This window comes from Canis aureus, chromosome 4 (assembly GCF_053574225.1).
Source record: "Canis aureus isolate CA01 chromosome 4, VMU_Caureus_v.1.0, whole genome shotgun sequence".
NCBI classification, from domain to species: domain Eukaryota; kingdom Metazoa; phylum Chordata; class Mammalia; order Carnivora; family Canidae; genus Canis; species Canis aureus.
Window position 1 is genome coordinate 56,799,971 of NC_135614.1, and position 12,232 is coordinate 56,812,202.

General features: G+C 42.7%; 1 protein-coding gene across 2 annotated transcripts in view; it reads left to right on the top strand.

Annotated features, from left to right (window-relative positions):
- The first annotated feature begins 2,486 nt into the window (after positions 1 to 2,486).
- The window catches only part of FAXDC2 (fatty acid hydroxylase domain containing 2), a 28,102-nt gene continuing 18,356 nt past the window's right edge, over positions 2,487 to 12,232 (top strand). Inside the window, exon 1 of one of the 2 annotated variants that reach the window (XM_077895774.1) lies at positions 2,487 to 2,635. The gene's annotated coding sequence lies outside the window, so the exon portion shown is untranslated. Of the gene's footprint in view, positions 2,636 to 11,054; positions 11,074 to 12,232 lie in introns of those variants that run through there. The other variant, XM_077895775.1, reaches the window with a different exon arrangement.

Below are 12,232 nucleotides of genomic sequence, written 5' to 3' on the forward strand. Positions count from 1 at the left end.
TTACATGACCTTGAGATAACAAGAAAGCCGAGCAATTCCTCAAAGACAGGATGGAAAGAAAACCCAGGAGGACCAGAAAGAGATTCTCATTTATGCAGGCTGTGCTGAGGACCTGCTATGTGCCAGAGTTACACCATGGAAATGCATAAAGCTCCTACTTGAAATGATTACAGAAAAAGATTGCATGCTATTCTGGGGAAGCACTGACCACATAAGCTAAAAATGTTCAGAAAAAAAAGAACCAGAAGTAGAATAGTGGGCAGGATCAGGAAGGAATATCTGGGTGGGAAAGTCTATGAGCAATGACATAGAGGTAGGGATAACAGAAAATTAAAAAAAATGTTTTTGCACATAGTAAGTGATCGACACATGTTTATATGTGAGAGTGATACTCAGAGCATTAGAAAATAGGAAGTAGTGGGGAATAATATTATATGAGAGGAACTAGATTAAGATGGACATTGGATCAGGGAGCAAGATTTGATCAGTGCACAAGACAGACTTGGTCTGCTGGGGAATATGTATATTATATAAATATCTGGAATATTGAAAAAAAAAAGTACTGGTACTTCCAAAAGGAGAGAGGAGGGAAAACATGAACAAGGTTTACAAAATGTAATTATTTTGTGAGCAAGCATGTTTCCTGGCACAATGCATAATTCCTTGCATTGTGCCAGGAATTAGGCAGGTAAGGATAACTAATACATGGTCCTTTTTTTGCCAAATAATGACACATATAGGTAATGGGACAGTGTGCAGCCATTAAGAAGAATGTGTTATCTCTTAAAGGAACTATACAGAACAATTTCCCTGTTTACCTGCTAAGTGAAAAAAACCAAGGAGCAGAATAAGCATATATAGTGTGCTATTTCTAAGAAAGAGGGGGGAGACATGCTTGTTTGTATTTATATAGACAAGCTCTGGATGGACATATAAAACACTGGTCACAGGGGTGTCACTTGGGAAAATTAGCTGACTGGGGAAGAGGGAAAAAAGGCTTTTACCATGCATTTTTAAATTTTTTTGTATTTTATGTCAGTTGCACATATTAACTTCAAAAATAATTTTTAGGGCTGCCTGGGTGGCTCAGTCAGTCAAGTGCCTGTCTGCCTTTGACTCAGGTGCTGATCCCAGGGTCCTGGGATCAAGCCTCATGTCAGGCTTCCTGCACAATGGGGAGTGTGCTTCTCCCTCTGCCCCACTCAGTGTTCTCTCTCTCTGTCAAACAAATAAAATTTTAAAAAACTAATAGTAATTTTTAGAAATTTAGAAATAAAGTTCAGTTCTTTTTCAAAGATGCTCACCATTTCATGTTATGGATCCTGTATCCTGTTACCTGCTTCGATCAACAGGTACACTTGACCTCCATCTAGATTCTTGTATCTAGACTCAGTAATAAGTTTTTGGTTGTTTTTATTAATGAGAGACAGAGAGAGAGAGAGAGAGAGAGAGAGAGAGAGTGCAGCAGAGACACACGTCAGAGGGAGAAGCAGGCTCCATGCAGGGAGCCTGACGTGGGACTTGATCCCAGGTCCCCAGGATCAGGCCCTGGGCTGAAAGCCTGCTAAACCGCTGAGCCACGGGGCTGCCCTAGACTCAGTAATAGTTGATGCATCCTTCCTCGGTTGCCTGTCCTCAGTAGCAACAGAAGCAATTTTAAAAATGAGAAAATGAGATCCTCTGGTCCTGCAACCTTTTTACCAGCTTGGATGGCCCACCTTCCACCTTACACAGTATCTGATATCCACATCTTTTGTTTATTTATTTTAAATTAATATCTTTGCCCGAGGTGGGGCTTGAACTCATCACCCTGATATCAAGAGTCGTAGGCTCCATTCACTGAGGCAGACGGGGGCTCCGCTTTTAATTTATTTGTGTATTTATTTTTGAAAGCCACATCTTTGAATGCACCTGCCTCAAACGGGAGAGCAACAGTTTAAGCTGGGGAAGACGAAGGAAGTTTTCAGTTTTTATTTTTATTTATTTTTTAAATATTTTATTTATTTATTCATGAGAGACACAGAGAGATGCAGAGAGAGAGGCAGAGACACAGGCAGAGGGAGAAGCAGGCTCCATGCCGGGAGCCTGATGTAGGACTCGATCCCGGGTCTCCAGGATCACACCCTGGGCTGCAGGCGGTGCTAAACCGCTGTGCCACCCGGGCTGCCCCTCATTTTTTATTTTCAAGATTTATTGATTTATTTGAGAGGGGGGAGAGAGAGAGCACAAGAATGGGGCTGGGGGCTGGGGAAAGAGGGAATCCAGAAATGCACAAGCCGCCTCCCCACTGAGCCCTGAGCCTCCAGGACCCTAAGATCACGACCTGACCGGACCCCTTGTGGATGGAGCCACCCAGGCGCCCCTGAAGGAAGGAAGTTTTTAAAAAGGGGAGGAAAAAGCCCGGAATGTGGCCAAACGCCTTCCTGTGGGCCTCGAGGAGCCGCCCCTCTCCAGTGCACGCAAACACAAACTTTCCTCCCGTCACGTGCCTGCCGGGGCCAGTGACTGCTCCGTAACCGGAGGAGCCGGGCCCAGCCTCCCCTCCCCGCGCGCTGGTCGGGGCGGCCGCCGGGAGGAGAGGAGCCTGGGCCGCGGCGGGGACCTCGCAGCAGCGGGGACGCGGGGCGCTGCGCAGGTGAGTGGGCGCTGCGGGCGGGAGCTGGGGGCCGCGGGCGCCCGAGCCCCCCCAGCGACCGCCAGGCCGTGCTTCTCCCCTCTGCTCCCCGCCTCCTCCCCCGCTCGCACGACCCGGCAGGGGCGCCCCGAACCACGTCCTGCGCCGGCTCCTCGGGGCCTCTGGTCCGCGCCGCCCGCGAAGGCTGCGGACTCTGCCTTGGGGGCCACCCCCTCCTCTGTAGTCTTGTTTTTCTAGCAATTGACAGTAAGTCCTGTCCGATGGACGGGGTTTGGCTTCACGACGCTGTGAATACGCGAGACGCTCTCAAGTCAGAGTTCTGAAAGAGGAAAATCCGGTGGGAAGTCTGTCTGTCGGGAAGCAACTTCCAGAATCGCCTTGGGAGGCACCCAGCCCGTTTTAACTGTCTTAAAACTGTAGAGTCCCGAGATCAACGTGTGAGCCGGAGATGAACAACCGTGTCAAAGCTGTCTCGTTGCAAAATACTAAGATTTACCATTGTTTTCAGGATTACTAGCAGTTTGGTAGTTCCTAGAAAGGACCCTCAAAAAGCTTGCTGGGTGAGGGGATGCAGGCACTGGGTAGATGGGGATGAGGGATAAAGGTGGTGGTTTTCAGATGCACCTACAGGCCCTTTGGGGCTTTAGGCAAGCAAGACAGGATACAGACTGTGGTTTGCTTCAGCTTCGTGTGCAATTCCAACTACGTCTTTCAGATTGAGATAATCAAGATTCTGAAATCAATTTGGTAAAACAAATGCTCTAAATGCTTAGAACAGAGAGGCCTTAGTACCAGGGAAAGGTGCTGATACATTCAAAGCAAGTGTTGGACACCTCCTAAGGGCAAAAAACAAAGATTTTTCTTCAATTCCTCTTCCTTCACTTATTCAGCAGCTACTTCCTGAATATCTGCTACATGGCAGGCTCGTGCCTGGTCCTGTGGATCTCACAGTAAACCAACAGGCAGCCTCAGTTTCACAGGCAGACAACCAAGCAGGACAGTCACTTCTCAAAGGGTACCCGTATCCTGCAGCAAAAGCAGTGAAGCGAACATTGCTAGAACAATCCAGGGTCTTTGGGGCATGGAATTTCACCTTTCCTTCAGGCATTTCATCCTCTTGAATGAGTACCTTTTCGTCTATAAAAGTCTTACTTGTATGCATACCGTGGTCACAGCAGCTCCTCAGAATCTTCCTCACCAGAGGCTTTAAGCTGTGTAACTACATTTCAGGTCAGTGTCCTCAGCTCCAAAGGCAGACTGCTCAATTTTTTCCAAGAAGACGAACAGCCTGAGAGCAGAGGCTGAAGTAATGGGAGTTCCAGTCCTCCTGTCAGTAGCCCTCTCCCAGCGTTGTTCCCCACTAATGAAAGAGAATTTGTGCTCTTCCAAACACACCTGCAGCACCCAGCGAAGTCTCGGGAAGCCTGGATTTTTCCAGAAACTGAAGAGTTTGAAATAAGTCACTTCTGTTATTTGAGGCCTATATTCTTTGCTTATGAAATAGAAGAGGTAGGCTAGATGATCAGTGAGGTCTTTTTTTGCCTTTTTTTTCTCCTCCAAAAGTAAATAATTCTACTAATTGCATAAGATGTTTACAAAGAAACAGTAGACAGTCATATATAAAGATGATGTCACTTATACCTATAAAAGGGACACTCCTCAACCATGCAGAATATTCAGGGACCTAGAATCTGAAAGAAAATCTGAAAGACTCAGGCTGCAGACAAAACTTAAAATTAAACTGTCTCTACTCCTCCCACCTTCACCCTATTCCTCTGTTCCATATTCAGATTCTCAAGGTCATGAACATCAGCTGTAAGCCTTACCGTATCATGTATCATTTTCGTAGACTGGGGGTTGTTCAGTAACAAGCTTACATAGTCAGAATCACCTGCTCTCAAAAGAACCATACTTAAAAAGTATCTAATTTGGATAATCTCACAATAGGTATCAAATTCCCTTTAAAGGGGAATCAATTCATTGTAACAAAATATTAGACTATTTACCTCTAGTGCCTTTCTTTCTCTTCCCTAGATGCATTCCCATCATAAATGCAATTTCATATTCTCCTCCTTCATACTTTCTCATTTGGAAAATCAAAGCTATATAGGATTACTTTATTAAATAGGGCAAGAAGCATGTCCTATTCATCTTTGTATCCCTTGTAGCTACCACTGTATCTGGCATACAATAAGTGTTTCTTGAAAAAATGACTCATATTTTAGAGAAAACATGTTCTGTTTTCCCTTCAGTATTAAAACACCTGCACACTTGTGTGCACGCACACACAATCTAATCCATTATTCACAGCTAATAGAGGCTGAGCTCATTCTTGTGTGTTCCTTCACAATCCTAATGCCCACCCTGCATTCATCAACACCAGCACATTCTATACTTTTTGCAGACTCAGTTAGTATACCAAGCACTGAAATCAAGTTCTGCCACTAAATAGCTGGGTAATTTGAAGCTGAATATTGAACATTTCTTTCTTTAAAAAAAAATATTTTATTTATCCATGAAATACAGAGAGAGAGAAAGAGGCAGAGACACAGGCAGAGGGAGAAGCAGGCTCCACACAGGGAGCCCGATGTGGGACTTGATCCCAGGACTCCAGGATCATGCCCTGGGCCGAAGGCAGGCGCTAAACTGCTGAGCCACCCAGGGATCCCCTGAACATTGAACATTTCTATGCCTCCATGTCTTCTGATGGAAAACAGTAGCATCTGAATTGAAGGGCTCTGAGATAATATCTAGTCATTAGATAGGACACTGCCAAAGGTAGAGGAAAAGGTCAGAGGAGAAAACACAATAAAAATGTAATGATTATAGCACCTTAACATATTAAATATTAATCGCTGTTGTTTTTGTTTGCCAAAATTTCTAATGCAAGCACTCCCATTAGCAATCAATGTAGTTCACCTTCAACCTCTGTGGTTGAAGACACATCTGCCTGCCATGTTTGGGGTCTCTCCTAGAACCTTTTGATGGACTCTGTCCACTTAAAACTGAAAACATGTCTGCCAGTGGGTAGAGAGGCACAAAAAACAAGCTGCTGTGGCATAAAATATTCAGCAGTCTATAGGGTTGCGCAGCTTAGAGGAGTCAGCCACCTAGGTAAATATTCTTAGAGAGTATGTGGGTGTATTACCTTAGCCAAAGAACAAATATTAGGAAATGCTTCATTGCCTCCAGTGACATCAGGTTTGAACAGACAAATGCCATGGCTCCTGTAGCCAAAGGGGCCTTCGTACCACCAGAAAGTAAACAGTCACCTTTCCTTTGGCCAGGTTTACCTGGAGCCGAGGGTTCTCAGGTCCAACTTAGATATCAGTCCCTAATCATTCAAGCCAGCATCTTAGTCTCTCTTATTTCTTGCTTTAAATTTTAATATCTGGTTCTGTTTATTGATACTCTATAGCCAGTCTCCATCTCAAAAGAGTTTGAAGCAGCTTCCAATCAAGGAGATATACAACTGCAAATAAGTAAAAACTGATCAGAAACCATCCGGCACTCAGTAAATACCTTCCCTTCTGTTTTAAGTTGTAATCCAAAGAGAAAAGAACCAGATATTTTACCACCATTGCTTTTCTTTGGGAACATGGAAAGTTGTTAACATAAATAAATAAATAAATAAATAAATAAATAAATAAATAAATAAATATAAAAGAAGAGACAGGGCACTAGTTCTTAATCAGAGTTACCTTTAATAATCTAATGAAAGCTATGGATCTTTCTATCCTGAAGAATGAACACGGAAAAATTGGCCTACAGTTTCAGGGGAAACAAAGACTTCTCAAAGGAGTTGAAATTAATCTGATTTAGAGAAGTAGAAAGCTAGTTATAGAGAGAGCTAATTACAAATCTTTAATATTTCCTGTGAATGGGCATTGAATTTATTTTTAAAATTTTGAACAGTTCTGTAATTTTCTGAATAGGTAAAATTTACTCATGGTACAAAATTCAAAAGGCAGAAAAAGGCACTATAGTAAAAAGATAGCTTTCCTTCTACTTTGTCCCGCAGTGGCCCAGTTCACCTCACCAGAAGCTGCCACTGTAACCAGTTTCTTAGATATTCTTCCTGCAATAGTCTAATATTCTATATATTATCCTATGCATACATAAACAGCATGCACACACACACACATATGTTCCACACATTGTTTTGTTCACGCAATACTTCTGGAGAGTACACACAAAGTTGCCTTATTCCTTTACTGGCTGAAAAATGTTTCACTACTGGATGTACCGTAATTTATTTAACCAGTCGCTATTGATGGATATTTAATTTGTTTCTAATCCTTAGAGATTAAAAAGTGTCACACTGAACATCTTTATATATATATCATTTTTTATATAGGGCTGTATAATAGAAAAAAATCCTCCAAAGTGTAATTATTGAGCATTAAGCTTAGCTTTGAGCAAAAAGGCAGGGGGGAGAGACCATAATGGATTGCCTAAATTTTTTTGCATTTTACAAAAAAAGCATACCACTTCTTCCAAAGAGGAAAACTGTACACTAATCTTTATAAGAATTTCGCACCTGTACCCTAATACAAAATACATTGCTTCTTTTGGAGAATTAAATAATGGAGTAGGGAATATCTTCAGTGGCAGCTTTTGATAGTCATGTAGTAGATTCATACATCTATATTGATTTTTTTAAGTTTTTATTTAAATTCCAATTAGTTAACATACCCATAATATTAGGGTCAGGTGTACTATGTACTGATTCAGCACTTCTGTATACCGGTGCTCATCACAACAGGTGCCCTCCTTCATCCCTATCACCTGTTTCACCCATCTCCCCACCCCCACCTTCCCTTGGATAACCATCAGTTTGTTCTTTATAGCTAAGGGTGTATTTCTTGGTTTGCCACCTCTCTATTTTCCCCTTCACTTGTTTGTTTTGTTTCTTAAATTCCACATATGAGTGAAATCATATGGTAGTTGTCTTTCTCTGACTTTTTTCACTTAGCATTATACTCTCTAGCTCCATCCATGTCATTGCAAATGGCAATATTTCATTCCTTTCTTTGGCTGAATATTCTATTGTGTACATGTGTATATATACACACATATATGTGTGTATACATGTATGTGTATAAGTACATATGTGTGTCATGTATCTACATATATGTGGTAATGTGGTATATATATTCCATGTATATATAAATTTATACACACATGAACACACACCCACCCATCTTCTTTATCCATTCATCAATCGAAAGATACTTGGACTGCTTCCATAATTTGGCTATTATGTATAATGCTGCTATAAACATCAGGGTGCATATATCCCCTTGAATTAGTGCTTTGTATTCTTTGGGAAAATACCTAGTAGTGCATTTGCTGGATCATAGGATAATTCTATTTTTAACTTTTTAAGGAACCTCCTCCATGCTGTTTACCAGAGTGGCTGCACCAGTTTGTGTTCCCGTTGACAGTGCACGAAGGGTCCCCTTTCACCACATTCCTGCCTATACCTTCGTGCAAGGAACCCTGGAGATACAAGGATAAATGAGAAACTCTCAGTTTAAGATTTTATCTGTCTGATAGAGCACGCTCACGCAGTGGGGAGAGGTAGAGGGAGAGGGAGGAGCAGACTCCTCACTGAGCAAGGAGCCTGATGTGGGATTGGATCCCAGGATCCTAATATCATGACCTGAACTGAAGGCATTACTACCTGTGCTTTCTTCAAGGACTTTTATGGTTTCAGGTCTTTTGCATATTTTTATTTATTTTTATTTTTTAAAGATTTTATTTATCCATGAGAGACACACAGAGAGGGGCAGACGCATAGGCAGAGGGAGAAGCAGGCTCCCCACAGGAGCCTGATGCAGGACTCGATCCCAGGACCCTAGGATCACAACCTGAGCCAAAGGTAGAGCTCAACTACTGAGCCATCCACATGCCCTTTCTGCCTATTTTTAATTGGATTATTTATTTGGGGAGCATTAAGTTTTAGAAGTTCTTTTTAAAAATATTTTTTAAATTTATTTATGAGAGACCCAGAGAGAGAGAAGAAAGGCAGAGACACAGGCAGAGGGAGAAGCAGGCATCATACAGAGAGCCTGACGTGGGACTCAACCCTGGGTCCCCAGGACCATGCTGCAGGCCAAAGGCGGCGCTAAACCGCTGAGCCACCCTGGCTGCCCATAAGTTCTTTATACACTTTGGATACTAACCCTTTATCAGATATGTCATTTGCAAATATCATCTCCAATTCCGTAAGTTTTAGTTTTGTTGATTGTTTCCTTCACTGTGCAGAAGCTTTTCATATTGATGTAGTCTCAATAGTATTTTTTTGCTTTTGTTTCCCTGGCCTCAGGAGACATCTAGAAAAAAGTTGCTACAGCCAATCTCTGAGAAATTACTACCTGTGCTTTCTTCAAGGACTTTTATGGTTTCAGGTCTCAAACTTAGGTCTTTAATCCATTTTGAGTTTATTTTTGTGTATAGTGTAAGACAGTGGTCCAGTTTCATTCTTTTGCACGTAGCTGTCCAGTTTTCCCAACACTGTTTGTTGATGAGACAGTCTTTCTCCCATTGTCTATTCTTTCTTGCTTTGTTGAAGATTAACTGACCATATAATTGTGGGTTCATTTCCAAGTCTTCTATTCTGTTCCATTGATCTATATGTCTTAATTATGTGACATCTATCTTGATTTTTTTTAAGTATGATCTAACTAAAATCCATCATTCTTTGATGGATTTATGGATGGAATGATGGATTTATGTATCTAAACTGAGAGTTTCTAGGTGCCATTGCTGGCTCAGTTGGTTAAGTAATTTGCCTTCAGCTCAGGTCATGATATTAGGATCCTGGGATCCAATCCCACATCAGGCTCCTTGCTCAGTGAGGAGTCTGTTCCTCCCTCTCCCTCTACCTCTCCCCACTGCATGAGTGTGCTCTATCAGACAGATAAAATCTTAAACTGAGAGTTTCTTATTTATCCTTGTATCTCCAGGGTTCCTTGCATGAAGTAAGTTCTTCATAAATGTTCCTAGAAGGAACAGATAAGCTTCTAAAGATCAGAGATCATATGGCATTAACTTCATGAGCTCTTGGTAAAGACAATGGTGATGCTAAGTGGGGAAAAAGCTAGGATGAAACTCTGCCTTCTAAGTAAAGTTCCCATGGTATGGCAATCCTGGAAGCTTAACAAATAAACCCCAAATCCTTCTGTTTCCTTCTCCAAAAGGGATGGTTATCTCAACAGGGTCAACGGAGCCTTTCACACATTCCATCAAGTATTGAGGAGGGAAGTCTGAGGTGATAGAAAGGTTCCACCTGTCTGCCAATGGTTCGTAGACACTGATATCCCCAAGTTTTTCTCAGGTGAAGGTGCTTCCTTTGACACTTGGTTCCTTATTATTAAGACACTTGACAGGCTTAGCCCCAAAGGTACTAACACCACTACCTTCCTGATGATGAAAGATCTGTGCTTTTCAGAATCCAGGCAACAAACTGCCAGACTGAAGATGACCCTGGCTTGTCCAAGAATCCTATCACTGTGTGAAAGGTGGCTTCTCAGAATGGGCCCTTATCCACACTGAGGATGTGGAGCAAAATTGGAATTGGGTCAACAGGAATTGCTTAAGACAATGCAGGTGGAGAAAATTGTTACTTAAGGGAGAGTTTTGGAAATCCTTTTTTTAAAAAATCTTTTATTCATTTGACAGACAGAGAGCACAAGCCAGGGGGAGGGGCTGAGGGAGAGGGAGAAGCAGACTCCCCACTGAGCAGGGAGCCTGATGCAGGGCTTGATCACAGGACCCTGGGATCACGACCTGAGCCAAAGGCAGACACTTAACTGACTGAGCCACCCAGGTGCTCCTGGAAATCCCTTTAAACCCAGATTATTAAGTAACACATTTTGTCCTAGATGTGGTGCGGGGATGTTCACCACAGGTTGGGATTGAGACTTGCTGTTGTGAAATACCTGCTCAACTTGCCTTCTGGAAGGCTTGGGTGGTGGGGAATATGACTACGGAGCACCCACTAGCAGTCAAGCAAGCAAAGAAATCCTGGCTGCCATCCCAGGTCAGAACCAGAGTGAAAGCCATTGGCATGGCTTTGCTCCAATCCATTGCTTCTCTTCCATCGCTTTTCATGAGAACTCACAGTTACGGGCCTGTTAAAAGGTTCCCCTTCTGCTGGCTAGAACAGAGGGAACTGAAAGAAGGAGCAGGGATGGCAAGGAAGCTGGCCTGGAGTGGGGAGGTTGGGGGTGGTGGTACTCTAGAGTGGCTGAAATCTGTTCTCCTGCCTGGGGATGGGGGTTGCACTACCACCACCCTAAACCCTCTGATGCCTTTCCTGAAATCATATGTTATCTCCCTGACTGGGTATCAAATGTCTCAGCATTCCTCCTGACAGCTTTTCCTCTGAGCTGACTGCATCCCTTCTGCATCATGTCATCCCTGTGGAGACGGTAAGCAGCTTGCATATCACCTCCTTCTGCTGTCCTAACTCCTCAAACCCTGGAAGGCAACTTCAAGGGCACGGCTGCCTCTTCCTTTCTCCAGCCTAAGAATCTATAAGAAATGTGGGTCAAAGAGAAGCAGTATTTCCTAAGGTCATAGCTGGTAAACATGCATTAGAATAATACAACCAAGTACGATCAAACACAAAAGAAGAAAATATCCTTAGAGATATTGAAAGCCAGGCCCTGATCCAGGCTATGCCATCTACAAATCCTGGGAAGTCAGGTCGCTTGCCCTCCTTTATCTAAGTCCCTTCCTCCTCGTCACAGGACAGGATCAGATGATCTGTAATGCTCCTCTTCAGCCAGCTTCTGACACTCTTCAATAGGGACAATAGTCAGTGTTGGTGAGGGTATAAGATTAGAACTCTCATACATTGCTATTGAAAGTGTAAAGTGGTGCAACCACTTCACATTCCCAGAAAGGGCCAATGTTGTTACGGTAGGACCCAGCACTTCCACTCCTAGCACACATCCAGGAGCAATAAAAATATGTCCGTGCCAAAGCTTGTGGATGAGTGTTTACTACAGTGTTATCATGATAGCCACAGAGTGGCAACAGCCCAAATACCCATCAACAGATGAATGGATAAACAAAATATGATATATATCCATGTAACAGAATGTTACTTGGCAATAAAACAAATGTTACTTGGCTACAACATGGATGAACCTTGAAAACATGCTCAGTGAAAGAAGCCACTCACAAAGGGCCACATGAATCTGAAATGTCCAGAATAGGCAAATCCATAGAGAAAGGAAGTGGATGACTGGTTGCCTAGGTCTGGAGTGGGGGTAGATGGAGACAGGGATTGGAAATTGATGAGTAAAGAGTGCAGGGTTTCCCTTTGGGGTAATGAAAATGTCCTAACATCAATTGAGGTGATGGATGCACTACTGTATGAACATACTAAAAGCTGAATGAATGTACACTCTCAATGGGTAAATTGTATGGTATGTGATTTATGTATCAATAAAGACATTTTTAAAAGAACAAGAACAAATGCAATTTTAAAGTCCCTTCAGCCTTACCAGCAGAGCATGTGATCAAACTTTTGGATCGTTGCCATGCTGATGTGTGAGAAATAATCTCTCATTGTAGTTTTCT